General features: G+C 40.9%; 1 protein-coding gene across 1 annotated transcript in view; it reads left to right on the top strand.

Moving 5' to 3' along the window:
- LOC126249435 (uncharacterized) overlaps positions 1-16,490 on the top strand; it is a 334,540-nt gene that overhangs the window by 91,029 nt on the left and 227,021 nt on the right. The gene's annotated exons all lie outside the window — the stretch shown is intronic.

Genomic DNA, 16,490 nt, shown 5'->3' with positions numbered 1-16,490 from the left:
TCTTCATTTCTGTTGAAAATACACTCTTCAGAATTCGAAAATCATTTAACACTTAGCGTGCGGCCGGCGTAGCATTACGGCGCTTACGGGAAATCGGAATGTGCGGCGGACGTAATATAACGTCGCGTCAGTTGCAATGATTTTCCTTGGTGTGAAACATATTTTTACGTGTCCCAGAATCATCTGTGAGATCTGTAGGCTTCGTAGATGAGTAGCTGTATCACTTGAACAAATATTGTATCTTGTGTGGTAGGCATTAGGTGACGTTCTAGAACTCTCTGTTTTGTGCGTTTTGTTTGCTTTTACGTTGGTTTTGTGGTCAAAACGTGCAGTGAAGAAGATAAACGTTTGGATAAAATGGTAAATGATTTAAAAAGCCCTTGACTAGTCTGCAGGTGATGAAAATGAAGTTTCTGAGGGTGATCCAGATTACACGTCATCTGAAAATTGTAGCAATTTTAAGCTTTTTTGAACTTGAGTTGCTGCATGCGCTTATAGTGTTATTGTCACAGATTGTGTTGTTATTACGGATTCTCCTTCAGATACATCAGAAAATGAACGCGAGAATAAGAGTCCAGTGAATTTCACGTTGGACTATGTATCTGTATGCAAAATTTTGTTTTGATCTCACATTTTGTGTTTGTTTAGATGTAACCTGGCTGTAAGAGCAATATAAACAGAAAGATAACGTGTTTGCTTACATATTTGAATAGTATAATTCGTTTTCTGTTTTTTTTCTGTTATGATTATGTTAAATTGAAGCTTCGTCTGCATATTCAAGGTATAACACTAGCAATACCTGGATATGTGTGTGCAAAGGAGTACATATAATAAACCTGAAAATGTTTTGAAATCATAATTACATGTTTGTCATATTTGTTCTCTCGATTTATAGCTTCAAAATATATTTTAACCGGGCCACAGGAATTGGTAGCTAGCTGCGAGACCAGAACCATAAGCTTTAAAACACGCTGTGTATGACGGCACGTAAATAGTCTGTGATGAAGTAATGTACTAACCGCAATCAGAGATTTGGATTTGTCTTAGAGCCCCATTATCACGCTACGACAAGTACTACAAATAATTCCGATTCAACTTAGATTCTTACAAAGTACATCACCTTAGAAACTCGATACCGTTGTACGAAGTCAATACTGTGATAAGCTATTGTAGTCTGTGTGTGATGGTGAGGCTGATGCTGAAACGCTCTTCTTTGCTGATGAAGCAGAGGTGTATTTATGCGGGTATGTGAACTCACAGAATAATTTGTGTTGAACTTCTGAAGATGTCATCGGATAAAGAATAATCTCTACATGAGTGAAACCATGTGCGCGGTGGGCAATTAAAATAACATGAATTATTGAACGGATCTCTTTTCACCAAACCCTAACTTGCCATAGATATGTGATCAAAATACTGGAACGTTTGTTCGGAGAATTAACAATTATTGAAAATTCCTAGCAGATATCTGATACAGGATAACGCCAGAACACACACCGTCATTGCTTCTGTGACAAAATTACGAAGTGTGTTGTAAGATGGGATAGATCCTACCTTACCGCATGGTGACACCAGCCTCCATGCAGTGCTAAAGGTTCCTACGTTGACGTCGCACTTGTAACATCGTATATATTACGTAAGTACGAGGGTTATTCGGAAAGTAAGGTCAGATCGGTCGCGAAATGAAAACTGCAGCGAAAATCAAAAATTTTTTATTCGCAACAGTGAACCGCATCTTCCAGTATCTGTCTAAATAGTCGCCTCTCCGGCTTAGACATTTGTGGTGGTGTACAAACTTTCCAGTACCCTCGTCACAGAAAGCATCCGCCTGTCCTTCTCGCCAATTCTCTACGCTGGTCTGCCTTTCGCTGTTTGTGCCAAAATGTTGTCTTCGTAACCAGCCGTTCACGAGAGCAGAGATGAACAACGGAGGGAGCCAATTAAGGGCTATATTGTGGGTGATAAGACACGTCCCATCAGAAAAGCTGCAGGAGCGTCTTCATTGACCTGCAGAACGAGGCTGAAAATTAATTGTCTTTAAGAAAGAAACGCATGAGGCCGATGACATCGCTGTCTGGTCTCCTCCCTCAAAACAACCCAACCCAAAGAAACGCATGACATTTATGTTATGTGGGCTGCATAGCTTCAGGCGAAATCTCTCACCAGATCCACATACTTGGCGGGAGACACTGTTGCTTTAGGCACTTCTACCTGATCACTTTGCGCTCTGAACTGAAAAGAGCGACGTGAAGCGATCGACAGGCACATTAAAGACACTGACCAACACATCTGTGCAAAGTTCCATCGGATTTTCACAGTGTTTTCCATTCCGCGCCTAATCGGGCTTTATTTTACGAATACGCCTCGTAATCCAAAGTCCTAAACTGACATTTCTAATACGGTATAACGTTTGTCTGTGCTGATATTAAAATGGCAGGTACTGAGTGATAATATAGTCGACTTACTTCCCCCTGTCGACAAAGATGTGAAACACATAGTGGTTGAACAGTTAACGTCCCAGCGTTATTTAAACGTCTGGCTTACTGGACACAGTCCAGCAGCAGTTGCTGCAATAAACTGGGGGCCGTTTAATTAAATCATCTAAAGTCGTCATTTGATTCATTTCATCGCATCAGTCTTAAAATAAGTGTATCAAATGGTTCAAATGGCTCTGAGCACTATGGGACTCAACTACTGAGGTCATAAGTCCCCTAGAACTTAGAACTACTTAAACCTAACTAACCTAAGGACAACACACACATCCATGCCCGAGGCAGGATTCGAACCTGCGACCGTAGCGGTCGCGCGGTTCCAGACTGTAGCGCCAGAACCGATCGGCCACCAGCGGCCGGCAAAATAAGTGTATCACACTAAAAAAGAAAGCAGATGAGGATATGACAGAATACAATGTTACGTCCCCCTAATGAACGTCGATATTTCTCTGTGTCAAGCCTCTTCTCATTTCAAGCGAAGTGACTGTCATAGAATCCAAATTTCTTTCTTTCTTCCTAGTTTGTTTCCATCTGGAGTGTGGAACAGGTGTAACTTGTCCACCCACTACTTAACTTGTCTTGGTTTTATGATGTTTGCTTCTGACACATCAAGTGAGTGACTAATTTATCAAACTCATCTTATCAAAGAAACAAAGTGTTAGTTTTTAGATATTTCACTTATTATACCGAGGATATACTGAGCTCTTCCCGTTACTGCTAATGATATCATTTATTTGAGTCTACATTTTTCTGAATTTTGTACATTCATGAATAGTTCAAATTGCGTAGTAATTCACTACAAGGAAAAAAATTCACTTGCTATACAACGATAGTAGATAATCCAAGAATCTCTCGTGTTAATATGACCTGGTAGTCTACTGTTTCCTAGTATTGAAGTAAAGTAACCATTCGTCAACACATGTATATGGAATAAAGCAAGATACTTGGAGATATTCTTAATCTCACTCACTTTTTCAGCCCACACGCAACTGCAGGAATGCTATCGTCCTTACAATGCATCATGTAACCCCTATAATCTCTCCCTATTCTAAAGCATCCATAAACACCGACCACAAATTTCGAGTATCACTGCATTTTGTTTAATTATGTTATTGCATTCTTGAAATTTATCTACAGAGGTGCGCGAAAAGTTCTGTTGTAGTATTGCTCGAAGCCACTTCCCCGAAAATACGAGTGTATGCGTTATACTGTGTATGATGCATAACACCTATTCGTGCAGTGTCTTCAGTTAGACTTTCGGAACATTTCACTACGTCCCCTTGTTGTATAAAGAAAGCTCTGTAAAACTGGGTACTTAACTTACTCAATATTATTACTCAGTACTACACCATAAGGATTCCAGATGCAAGACAAACGATGGAGAAAGAGCTGTGCGAGAGTTCTGAGAGAGTTTCTTCAGCGATACATCGAGGTTCTTCAGGACTCTCCTTATGATATGTACCGCTCTTGACTCGTATACTACAGGATTCACGGCATCTCGTATAACTTTCAAGGAACTATTCATAATATTTGACCAAACTATATGATTTATTTTTTGAGTATTGCGACGATATCAGTGAAATTGTTTACTTATGCAGTATTTGCATATATTTATGGCCAAACGCAAAACTGATGAGAGTAACTGGCTTAAACGACGATGCTAGACACTCCACAGAAATTGAATAAAATAAACTTTCTATCAGTCTGCTGCAGTTCTGAATGCCGATACAAACGCTAACCAGCAACGGCAAATACGAAACATAACACGGTACTCCATCAGGACAAACATTAGGATGAAGCAGCGCTCTATTAAAACTTACAAAACAGGCCACCGGAGATTGTGGAGCCTACTCAGTTGTGAGGCGTGGCTATCAAGCTTAACGGCCACACAAATGGAATTTCAGGAAAAGAAAGTAACAGAGTCGCCCTGACTGCGAGAAAGCTCTAAAAAAACATCGTGCAGAGGCAAAGAAACGCGAAAGATTCTGCCTTGGTAGCTTCCATGAACTCCTGTTCATCAGCATAACTGTTTCAACTTGTAATGATACGAAACAAAGAGGCAGGTTCGAAACATAACAGAGATTGTAGTCAGAAATTCATGAGTGAACTGTGGGACTCTGTCAAAGTGCTCGTAAGATTTTCGTAGGTCAAAACGGAGGATCAATTAAATAGAAGCAATTTATCAGTATTCTTCTGCGGGTTGCTCCGATAGCGACATTTCTCTAAGAAATTTTAGAATTAATGATGGTTAGCAATACTCAATTTTTCACAAATAATTAGCGCAGAAAGGACTTCCATTATTTCCCTACTTCCGCTGTTATTTGTCATGGAATTGGCAGGCCACGTTTCAGTTATTAATGCTAACAGCTCTAATAACAACGTACGGTGTCGTGTTCCAATTAGTTTTAATTTGCACTTCGGTGGCAGCTCACAAGGTTTCAGTTTCATCGTTATCGTCGTTACCGAAAAGCTCGAGATAATAACGGGACTATAGATCCCAGTGAGACGATTTCTAGCTGTTGCTCAAATTATGTGTATGATTAGGACTAACAGCAGAAATGGTTTTAAAAATGGTATCTTACATCAACAATTAAACCCACATTTACATTCCATAGTTAATTATGGACGAGGTAATACACCTTTCTTGTATTTCAATTACATTAAAAACTGATTAGCTGTGAATCTATAGTCTTCGCAATGTCATGTTATCGTTACGGCCTTTATCAATTTGCATATAAAACCAAGTGGCATGTACTTTGATTTCTCAGTGGCATCCGGTTGCCCACAACTTGCGAGCTAACATCTCAAAGATGTTTGGGCTCGCATGCGGTTCCTCTTCGTCGAAATGTCTTGGCTCAAACTCGTCTAGGGGTTGAACCGCACGTGTCACATGACACGCCCTAAATTAGACACTGGTGACCCTTTGGTTAAATTGTCTGGCTGATGGCAAGTTTGCGAATTGTATAAAACATACAACTTTAATGTAATATATAACAACAGTAATGATAGGATCGGGAGCTAAATTAACGACCCATAAATAACGTAGGCCACACAGTTGCGATTTGGTTAGGATAATGTTTATTCAGAAAGCAAACTTATTTGCGGAAGTGGTCGTATTTAGAGTTACTGTTACACTCGAGCACATATCCATTTGACACTTAGAACATGTAACAGATCTACTCAGGAGACTGCCTACACTACGCTTCTTCTTCCTCTTTTAGAATACTGTTCCGTGGTGTGGGATCATTACCAGACAGGACTGACGGAGTACATCGAAAAATCAAAGAAGGGCAGCATATTTCGTATTAGCGCGAAATAGGAGAGAGATAGGGATAGATAGAGAGAGAGAGAGAGAGAGAGGGAGGGTGTGTGTGTGTGTGTATGTGTGTGTATGTGTGTCGTTTCGAAGCATTCATTTTTGAGCTTCCTTGATCACTCTTATGTGCTCAAATCAACAACGGACTTTCAAAGCCCTTCATTTCTGCAGATAAACTATTTCGTTCCGTCTTTTACATGTTCGGGTGTAATATTTAGAAGATCCAGTTTGTGTGACTCAATTAGCTAGTCATTACCAAATAGTTGCAATAATTTTTCAGATATATTCCTTCTGTTTTTTGACCAGGCGAAGAGCAGGAATCCACGCAGAATTAAAAAAAAAAAAAAGTCCAGCTCTACCTGTGAGGTTGCTTGCTAATTTAATTTCAATTGCTTCCTTAATAACACTGTCTCAGTAACTGGAGGTGCAGGTCAGAATCTCAGAGTTTTTATATTCCACAGAATTATCGGTGCCAAGACAGTATTTTGCGACACCAGATTTGCTCAGTTGTTTTAGGCGTATCTGACGCTTATGCGCAGCACACCGGTCTTCAGCGGTACTGATAGGCTGACCGATATGACACCGATATGACATGACACAGCTGCAAGGAATACGATAGACCACCACCTTACGCAAACTGCAATCATCCTTTACGGAATCTAAAAACATCCTAATCTTAAACGGTGGTCGAAACCCACATTTCAAATCATATTTCCGCAAAATACGACCAGATTTGTTGGAAATGTCCTCTATGTAAGGCTTTCTTGGTGCTACCACGGTATCGCTACCACTCACGCTGTGTAAGAGTGGTCAGTAGCGCAACAAACGTCTGATCTATTTTTCACTATAACGATTTTGACGAAAGGTGACCTCAAGATGGGATAACTCAGTTCACAAACTCTCTGTGATGTCGCCCGAAGAACGAGGTCCCATGTCTAGGCTGTTAATTCACAACGAAACCACAAGTACAGCTGCTGCCTGACGCAGCAACGAATGGGAGACGTGGGCGTACACACTCCATCAAGAGGTTACATACGCCACCGATGCTGGATGCTTACTTTCGTGAAGGCGCAGCGCCGCTCACCTCATTCTTTAATAGACGCTTACGACAGCAGCATCGTCTTACTTCATATCCAGCAGTGAGAGTTGTACTAGAAGCGAGACTGTCTATCGAAATTTATAGTCAACTCTACAGTGAGGTATGAATGTCACTCTGTATTAAGCCAAGTGATAAGTTTTACTGTTCAGCGACAGTAACATACATGTAGTGACGTGGGTTATTTCCAAGTACTCTATCTCGTTTAAATTTTACTTAAGTGATATAATAATTTGTGGTCGTTGTAAGGTCTGCTCGGCCTAATCTAGAATTGCCACAACGTCACTATCTCTCAGGGTCTGAGATTACGTGGACCCTGTGAACCAAGGTACGAAGTACCCCTTAAAGCCGAGCCGGATGGTGACAAATATCAGCCTGTAGATACAAGTTAGTGCCAAGCCTTCTACAAACGGCATGTCCACGTAACATTAAATTTCCTCCTGACCAACGTGTCAAGGAAGGAAAGGCAACCATCCTTTTCCATCTCCATCGTGAAATGTACATGTGGGTGGACTGAATTCAGGTGTTCTAAAGTCCTTCAAATTCCCACTGCCATGAGGCCAAGCAACCAAAGTATCGTCTATACATCTAAAAAAAAAAAAGAAAAAAAGAAAAACCCTCAGTTTCAAAGCCAACGACTCCACGGCACATTCCTCGAAGTCTTCCATACATATATTTGCAATAACAGGTGAAAACTGGCTTTCTATTGCAACTCCATCTGTCTGCTCATAGTACTGGTCATTGCATAGAAAGTAAGTGGAAGTCAACAACTGTCGAAACGGTTTCATTAACTGGACACCAAGACAAACTTCAATTAATCATAGCGAATCAGACAGAGGAATGTGTTTTCAGACATGCATCTAAGATTACGGTCCTTCCAGGTTCCGTAATGGACGATCATGCTTTGCTTAAGGTGGGTGTGTATCGTAGTGGTCCGACTGTGAGGAACGTGAGCATAAGCTTCCGACACGATTACGACATCCGAGCAAATCCGCTATCAAAGAACATTGTCTTGGCACTGGTAATACTATGGAATGTAACAACACGGAGATTCTGGCATGCACTTCTAGCTACTGGGATAATGTTATAACGGAAGCAGAATTAAATTAGCAAGTAACCGTAAAAATAGAGGTGGAAGTTTTTTCTTAAATTCTACGAGCAATCCTCCTCTCTCCCACATCAAAAAACAGAGGGACAAAGGTAGTGCTATCACACCAGTTGATTATTAATTTTCACTATCGATTATTTCTAATGTCGGTCATCTTTGGTTGTGTAGCGGCGCTAGTGTTTACATTGTGTGTGTGTGTGTGTGTGTGTGTGTGTGTGTGTGTGTGTGTGTGTGTGAGTGTGTGTGTGCGCGTGTATGAGCGCGCGCGTGCGTGCGTGTGTGTGTGTGTGTGTGTGTGTATGTGTGTGTGTGTGTGTGTGTGCGCATATTATCTTTCCGGAATTTCTCTAGAAATCGAGGTTTTAAATTCCCTTGCACAGCGCTTGCCAGCTGCAATTCTGCCTTGAGAATGACACGGTGTGCACCTGTCGAAATATCGTCGGTTGTCGACGACATCATCCATTTGCATTCCAGTAACTTACTTGAACACTGTATGCCTGCGGGAGAAACTCAGGTGTCACAAAAATTTGCTGTTAATCCTTACACTCAAAGGTTTTTATCTCTTCCCTTCTTTAACAAAGACACAATATGTGGATCAAACCGGCGATAAAATACATTTTCTCTAACTCCTCAATTGGTTTTAATGTAAGTGTATACCGTCTTAAATTTTCATTCTAGCAGTCAAGTTAACGTCAAGATCTCCTAGCATTTAAAAAATGAATAACTGTATAAGATTATTATCTCGCTTCGTGATTGTACTTTCAATAGTGAATCACTCTTCACATAATCGAAAGCATTTTCAACGTCCACAAATGCAATGTGAATTTTTAATTGGTATTCTCGCCACTTTTCAATCAGCTGAGAGAGAGAAAAGCACATTATATATGCAGGAGGGTCACGCCTGAAACCCGCATTGCTCTTCTGCCCAAAGTGAATCTGCTATTGCTCTTTCAGATCTTTATTATAAACTTGAGATATAATTTATATCCTGAACCCAATGAACTAATTCCTTGATGGTTGAAAGAAGCTTTTCTGTCCCTTTTTAAAAGAAAGACATAACAGCACATTCGATTCTTACAAATGAGATGTCAATTTCCCTCCAAAATAATTTAAAGAAAAATGAGTATTCTCAGTCTGAGATGGTGTCCGGAATGCTTGGAAAATTCAGACGGTACAGTGCCCAGTCAAGAAATTTTTCTATTCGTTGTATCTCTTAGTGATGCATAAAGTTCTTTCACCTCCGTGGTGTCAATATCTACATCTAACATTTTTGTTGCGTTGTCTATGAGAACACGTAATACCAGTTTCGAAGTTCTAAGTTAGAAAGGAAGAAACATTGCCGGCCGGAGTGGCCGAGCGGTTCTACAATCTGGAGCCGCACGACCGCTACGGTCGGAGGTTTGAATCCTCCCTCGGGCATGGATGTTTGTGATGTCCTTAGGTTAGTTAGGTTTAAGTACTTATAAGTTCTAGGGGACTGATGACCACAGAAGTCCCATAGTGCTCAGAGCCATTTGAACCATTTAAAGAAACATTAATGCTGCAAGTACCGCTTGTAACCGAGCTTGACCTCAATTGGGCGACGTTAAAAAAAAAAAAAATTGGACACGACCTTCTCAATAAGATCGCTTCAGCATTCGCTTGAAATTAAATCCAAATGATGGTGACGGAAACTAGGCGCTTTCTTAATCAGTATATCAGCTTGTAATACATCAATGTAAGCTTAGCAGGATAAATGGTAACTGAATTTAAAACGTGATGGTAACGGTTGAAGCGTCCGAATATGAGCCCCGAGGTCTCGACATGCATGGTGAATTCATACAAAAATTTCGATTAGCGACAGGAGAAGGTTTGTTTCGTTTTCTACAAAAGTAATAGAATCACGCTGATAACACTCACAACCGTGGATAAAATTACGCTATTTCAAGCACTGCAACATTTCCATTTGAGGTTCCTCGTTTGTAACCTTGAACTGTTTCCTCAGGTCCTAACAAAAGTTTCCTAACAATGTGCGCATTTCTCAAGAGTCCATTTAATGTATTTTCCGTGACAACGAACACTATCGTCAAAATAAAGATTGTCTTTAAATACTTCAGATATCAGCAGAAATTTTTACAGAAGAGATTACATTCAGTAATCGTGAAATATGCTGTTAGATAGTCGTACTTCTTAGGCGAAAATGTCAACTGCACACGTCTGTCAAATGCTGGAGGTAGCTCATGTCAGTCCTACACGATAACTGTAAGGTTCAAAAGTCACACTTCTTAACTACATCGTGTATTACATGCCGTTTTCGTTTTGTACCCTCAAGTATATTCGGACATATACCGCGGTACTCCTCCCTGTACAAGTTACGTCGGGATTTACCTAAGGGGTTTTTTTTTTTTCGTAATGGGGTTCTTCCTTCCGCACCTGATATTAATAAACGAATCCCATTCTGGTTCCTTCTTATGTAGCAGTTCAGCTATTAATCACCACTATCCTTCCTCATTCTTAATTCAGTTGGGATTTAGGTTTGACGTTATTGCCTAAATTTGCATTCTTTTAAACAATGTGCCGCAGGCGGAGTTTTCTGAGCTGCTGAATAATGTAACCTGTTTAGGTAAAAAGAAGAGAAGCCCGCGCCGTGTTTTGCGCTGTATTTGTTGTCGGCGCACGCACATCACGTATCTAATACACGCGTGACGCACCGTGTTCAACAATTGTACGTGTCTGAACTTTTAAAGCGCAAACAAATGCGTGGCGACGCGTGTGGCTATGCCTGCGCCGCTGTTGGCAGCTTCCCGCTTCGCATTCTTTTACCCAGACTCTACCTCCCGCCCAGGCATCCATCCTCATATATGCGCATTCAGGCGAAGCGGTGTTAATTTAAGGTGACGGAAAATTTCTTTTCATACTCTAAAGTGGAGTAAAAACCGTACACGTCGTGTCAAAGTCACAGCCGACAAAATTTCGATTCTTTAAAGGACTGATTTCTCGAAAACTGAACATCTCTTCGTCTTTATAACTTGCATGACAAAAACGACACCGCAATTTTAGGCTGTTTTGATGGTAATTGAAGCTTCTATCGTTGTCAGTCAAGGACTACGGAAAAAATTGAAACGAGAAATTAAGTAAAAGTGAATTTTAACTATACTCTTTCCAGGATTATCCCATTCTAGATTCAGTTCTTTGCTCATTGTGTAGTATTACTGTAGTTCAAATGTCAACATAGAACCCAGACTGAACTATGAAATAAAAAAGCTAATGTGACATTTGTTACAAGCATTAACAGAGATTCACACATACACTACTGCCCATTAAATTTGCTACACCAGGAAGAAATGCAGATGATAAACGGGTATTCATTGGACAAGTATATTATACTAGAACTGACATGTGATTACGTTTTCACGCAATTTGGGTGCATAGATCCTGAGAAATCAGTAGTCAGAACAACAACCTCTGGCCATTGTAACGGCCTTGATACGCCTGGGCATTGAGTCAAACAGAGCTTGGATAGGTGTACAAGTACAACTGCCCATGCAGCTTCAACACGATACCACAGTTCACCAAGAGTAGTGACTGGTGTGTTGTGACGAGCGAGTTGCTCGGCCACCATTGACCAGACGTTTTCAATTAGTGAGAGATCTGGGGAATGTGGTGGCCAGGGCAGCAGTCGAACATTTTCCGCATCCAGAAAGGCCCGTACAGGAACTGGACCAGCGGTCTTGCATTATCCTGCTGAAATGTAGGATTTCGCAGGGATCGAATGAAGGATAGAGCCTCGGAACGTAACACATCTGGATGTAACGTCCACTGTTCAGAGTGCCGTCAATGCGAACAAGAGGTGACCGAGACGTGTAACCAATGGCACCCCATACCATCACGCCGGGTGATACGCCAGTATGGCGATGACGAATACACGCTTCCAATGTGCGTTCACCGCGATGTCGCCAAACATGGATGCGACCATCATGATGCTGTAAACAGAACCTGGATTCATTCGAAAAATTGACGTTTTGCCATTCGTGCACCCATGTTCGTCGTTGATTCCACCATCGCATGCGCTCCTGTCTGTGATGCAGCGTCAAGGCTAACCGCAACCATGGTCTCCGAGCTGATAGTCCATGCTGCTGCAAACGTCGTCGAACTGTTCGTGCAGGTGGTTGTTGTTTTGCAAACGTCCCCATCTCTTAACTCAGGGATCGAGACGTGGCTGCATGATCCGTTACAGCCATGCGGATAAGATGCTTGTCATCTCGACTGCTAGTGATACGATGCCGCCGGCCGAAGTGGCCGTGCGGTTAAAGGCGCTGCAGTCTGGAACCGCAAGACCGCTACGGTCGCAGGTTCGAATCCTGCCTCGGGCATGGATGTTTGTGATGTCCTTAGGTTAGTTAGGTTTAACTAGTTCTAAGTTCTAGGGGAGTAATGACCTCAGCAGTTGAGTCCCATAGTGCTCAGAGCCATTTGAACCATTTTGATACGATGCCGTTGGGATCCAGCACGGCGTTCCGTATTACCCTCCTGAAGCCACCGATTCCATATTCTGCTAACAGTCATAGCATCTCGACCATCGCGAGCAGGAATGTCGCGATACGATAAACCGCAATCGCGATAGGCTACAATCCGACCTTGTGTGAATGCTCTGAAAAGCTAATCATTTTCATATCATAGCATCTTTTTCCTGTCGGTTAAATTTCGGGTCTGTAGCATGTCATCTTCGTGGTGTAGCAATTTTAATAGCCAGTAGTTTATTTTTGATTCCGATATCGACTGTCCCAGAAAATTCGGAAATGACCATCTGCTGATGAATTTATGCATCTTTTCCGTTCGTTAACCATGCTTCACAGTTTTTAGAATGATACCCCGTTCGAAAGTTTATTTGCCTACATTTTCATGAAAAGGAAGTGACAGTCAATCGGGGAACAACATAGCACTACTAAAAGGCTTCTTTTTAGCATATTTTCTAGTCTGACGATAGGACCAAATGGTGGGACGGCAAGCTGTCGCATGACTAAATAAACGTCTACAATCATAGTGACAAATTCTGCTATAGAGATAGAACAATTTAAATCGTTGCATCATGAGCAAAGCAATTATTAACTCAATATCATATATATTAGTGGTTTTAAGCTTTTTATAGAAGTTATCATGTATAGCGACTCAATAAAGACAGCACTAGGACTACTGGTGTCCAAAGAAAAGCATGTGAGGGCAGGGGCTCTTACATCCAGCTCCAGAGTGAAAAACGGAAAGAAGAGCGCAACCAGATTCTCTGTAAATACGAATATTTCACATTCTTTATCAGACGTCCTGCCTCACACTTCTATCTTCTAGTTTGATTTCATACTTTTAAGACTGCATATTTCAGTGGTGCAACGTAAAAGGGCGAGCGTATGGTTCGGATACGCTGATGGCGCAAACTTAGTGCATCTGTCGTATGGGTGTAGCTCGCCGTTTGACGTCTTCGCTGTGACGTGAGCTGCGCCTATTTGTTGTATGGAGGTGAGTAAAAAGACAGACCGTAGGACTTCAATATTGTGCTTCTACAATATTATGTGCTATGGAACATCTGTGCGTCCAAAGGATGGAGAAATTCTGTGATACCTAGTATTTCAATTATTACCCGCTTTAAATTGACAAATATGGTCTTCATCATCACGAAAACACTTTTTCGGACCGAGCGAAGTGGCGCAGTGGTTAGCACACTGGACTCGCATTCGGGAGGACGACGGTTCTAATCCGCGGCCGGTCATCCAAATTTATGTTCCCGTGATTTTCCTAGGTCGCTCCAGCGAAATGGCAGGATGATTCCTTTAAAAAGGGCACGGCCGATTTTGTTACCCATCCCTCCATAATCCGAGCTTGTGCTCCGTCTCTAATGGCCTCGTTGTCGACGATATGCTATACCCTAATCTGTTTCTCCTCTCTTACTTTCAATGGAAAGCTACTTTTTAGGACGGCATTGCGTGGTTGCTTTAGGTGCATCAGTAAGAACAAAGTTCTCACAATAAGACATTGTCAGTATCTGACGAGTTTTAAACTTCCGATCTAATTTATTGTAAGATGAAAACGCTTATGTATGTTTTAGGCCAGGGAAGTGCTACTGTCAGCCGTGGGAACGAAATGAACAAAATCAGATTTCGCCTAAAGTAATATGAACATCAACTAAATATCGTTTAGTCTCATACACCCTTCTTGGGCTCCTAGTATACAAGGATTTAGTATCATTCCTTGAATGAAACTGCCCCAATACCTAGAGGCATGTTGAAGGAAGGTAGTGGAACAAAACTATTTTATTTTTATTTTCGTGTAGTCAAAAATCCCTCCATAATATTCAAAGTTGGCGACTTTAGAGACGAGTTAACACGTCTCATTGTATCCTTGTACATAAATTTCGACAGCTATAGTAAAATGAGTGAGGGCATCATGACCTTGCAATAGACAACATCTCAGCTTAAGTGAATGAATCTAGTAATCAAAACGTTTTAATAAAATTTACTGCCTTAGCATTCAGTGCTACGTTAGTCAGGATTCCAAACGTTCACTTGCGTTGTGTGTACGTTAATACGTCCTGTGGTAGGAACAGAGTACAAGCAGACTTTCGGGACCGCGGTGTGTATCCCTGTAACACGCTGGAATCTCCTTTCGCTTTGAAGCACAGATAACAAAGGATTTGCTAATAGCAACTTTATCATGGAAGTTCTTTTATTGAGTTCGCGAAGCGCCTTTTCCATAATCACTATTGACATATATTACCTTCAGCTGTCATTTTTATGTTAGTTATACATTAGAATTATCAATCCGTTTTACTTCTTTTATATATTATTCCAAGTACTGAGTTTAGCAGACTGTTTTCAGCGATTTATGTATGCTGTTATGGCACCAGACACAGCGCAATAGGTCCAGAAAACCGTTGCTCCTGAACGAGACCAGACATCAGCTAATACCGTCAACAATGTTTGGCACCTAACTAAACTTTACAATGGGAAAAATAAGTGACAAAAATGTTAATAATATTTCATTAACATTACATCAAATAAAGCTCAAGTACTTTGTAGATTTTCACTAAACCGTGAAATAATGAATCAGCAAGACGATTTTTTCCGTTTAATTCTAAGAATTCTGTCAGCTATTGAACATCGTAATCTTTGATGGAAGTTGATTGGATTTCTTCCTATTGTTTTCACTGCAACAATATTCGAAAGTCAGTTTTCGCATATGCAGTTTGTGAGTTGGTATTCAGAAGAGTTTATAACTGATGATAGCGTTGATCACTACCACTGCATGGACAGCAAAAGAAATAATGACAGGAGAAAAAGGATCGTGGAGTACCATATGTTAACCAAATGAATTTCCAAAACAAACTGATTCTGATAGTTCTCGATATTTGAGTGTTAGCAATTCTGACTTAAGGCAGTGAGACGCTGGCCTTTTTTTTTTTTTTTTTAAAAAAAAAAAAGAAGACAAAACGCTAAAGAGTGATTTCTAAGAAACTTAAAGACATATGTTGAATGTCTGTAGGAGAGACAGGAAAATAAATGAATCGACCAGTGAACAGACTGGAGAACAAGACGCAATTGTTACGGTAGTTAAAATGAAATGAGCAAAATTTAGCTAGTTGAATGGATGGTAGATGGCGAAAGGAAGTTCTTAGCTTGATTCCAGACAAATATGAAAGAACCTAGACGATGAAATCTCATCTCAAAATATGAAAAATCAGCATGGATGCTCAAAGATTTCAGAACGTTAATTACGTGTAATATGTCAGACGGTCACCTGATGTCATATAACGTCTGCCTTGCCACGAGACCTATTCAATGACTGTGCGTCTCCGATACAGTAAAAGTAATTTTCATGTGTCAATACAAACAAATGTGCCTAAGTGATAAATGTATGTTTCGTTATGTTTCTTTTCGAATTGTTACCTAATAATTGCGGTGAATGTCCCCTAATTTAATTCCTCATGCAGAAGTGGATGGGTTAAACATTTGAACTGAAACCGTCGTAGAACGGACACTGTACGCTTCCGGACATGGGTTTCATTCAATATGTAATGTACTCACTCCACTTCACAAATCCTAAAAGTTTGTAAAGGGGATTTCAGAACACCCTGCATATTAAATTCCTAATGATGATGAAGATGGTAATCTGTTGTTTAGTAGAGTTTACCAAAACATTTAACCAACAAGGCTGGAAGTAAAATAACTTGCCGCCACCATAGGAGAAAAGTTTGTACAGGTGGGAAGCAAGGAAAGACAAAAAGGAAAGTAATAGAGTTTCGGTGCAGCAGTCATGAAAACACATTCCACTGATGTGGATTAAATCTAAGAAGAAAGAGGTGAAGACGAAGAGTTTGTGCGTGCTGATGGTTGGTGTTCAGAAAATAAAGAGATATCGGGAAATGCAGCTGCAGTGGTGTCAGAGAACCCCGATAACATTGGCCATCGCAGACGAGCGTACTGGACGGCGTAGCTCCTTGTCAGCAGAGCT

This window comes from Schistocerca nitens, chromosome 3 (genome assembly GCF_023898315.1).
Source record: "Schistocerca nitens isolate TAMUIC-IGC-003100 chromosome 3, iqSchNite1.1, whole genome shotgun sequence".
NCBI classification, from domain to species: Eukaryota; Metazoa; Arthropoda; class Insecta; order Orthoptera; family Acrididae; genus Schistocerca; species Schistocerca nitens.
Note: the sequence above shows the minus strand (reverse complement) of the source record. Positions and strands in the feature narration are given on the sequence as shown.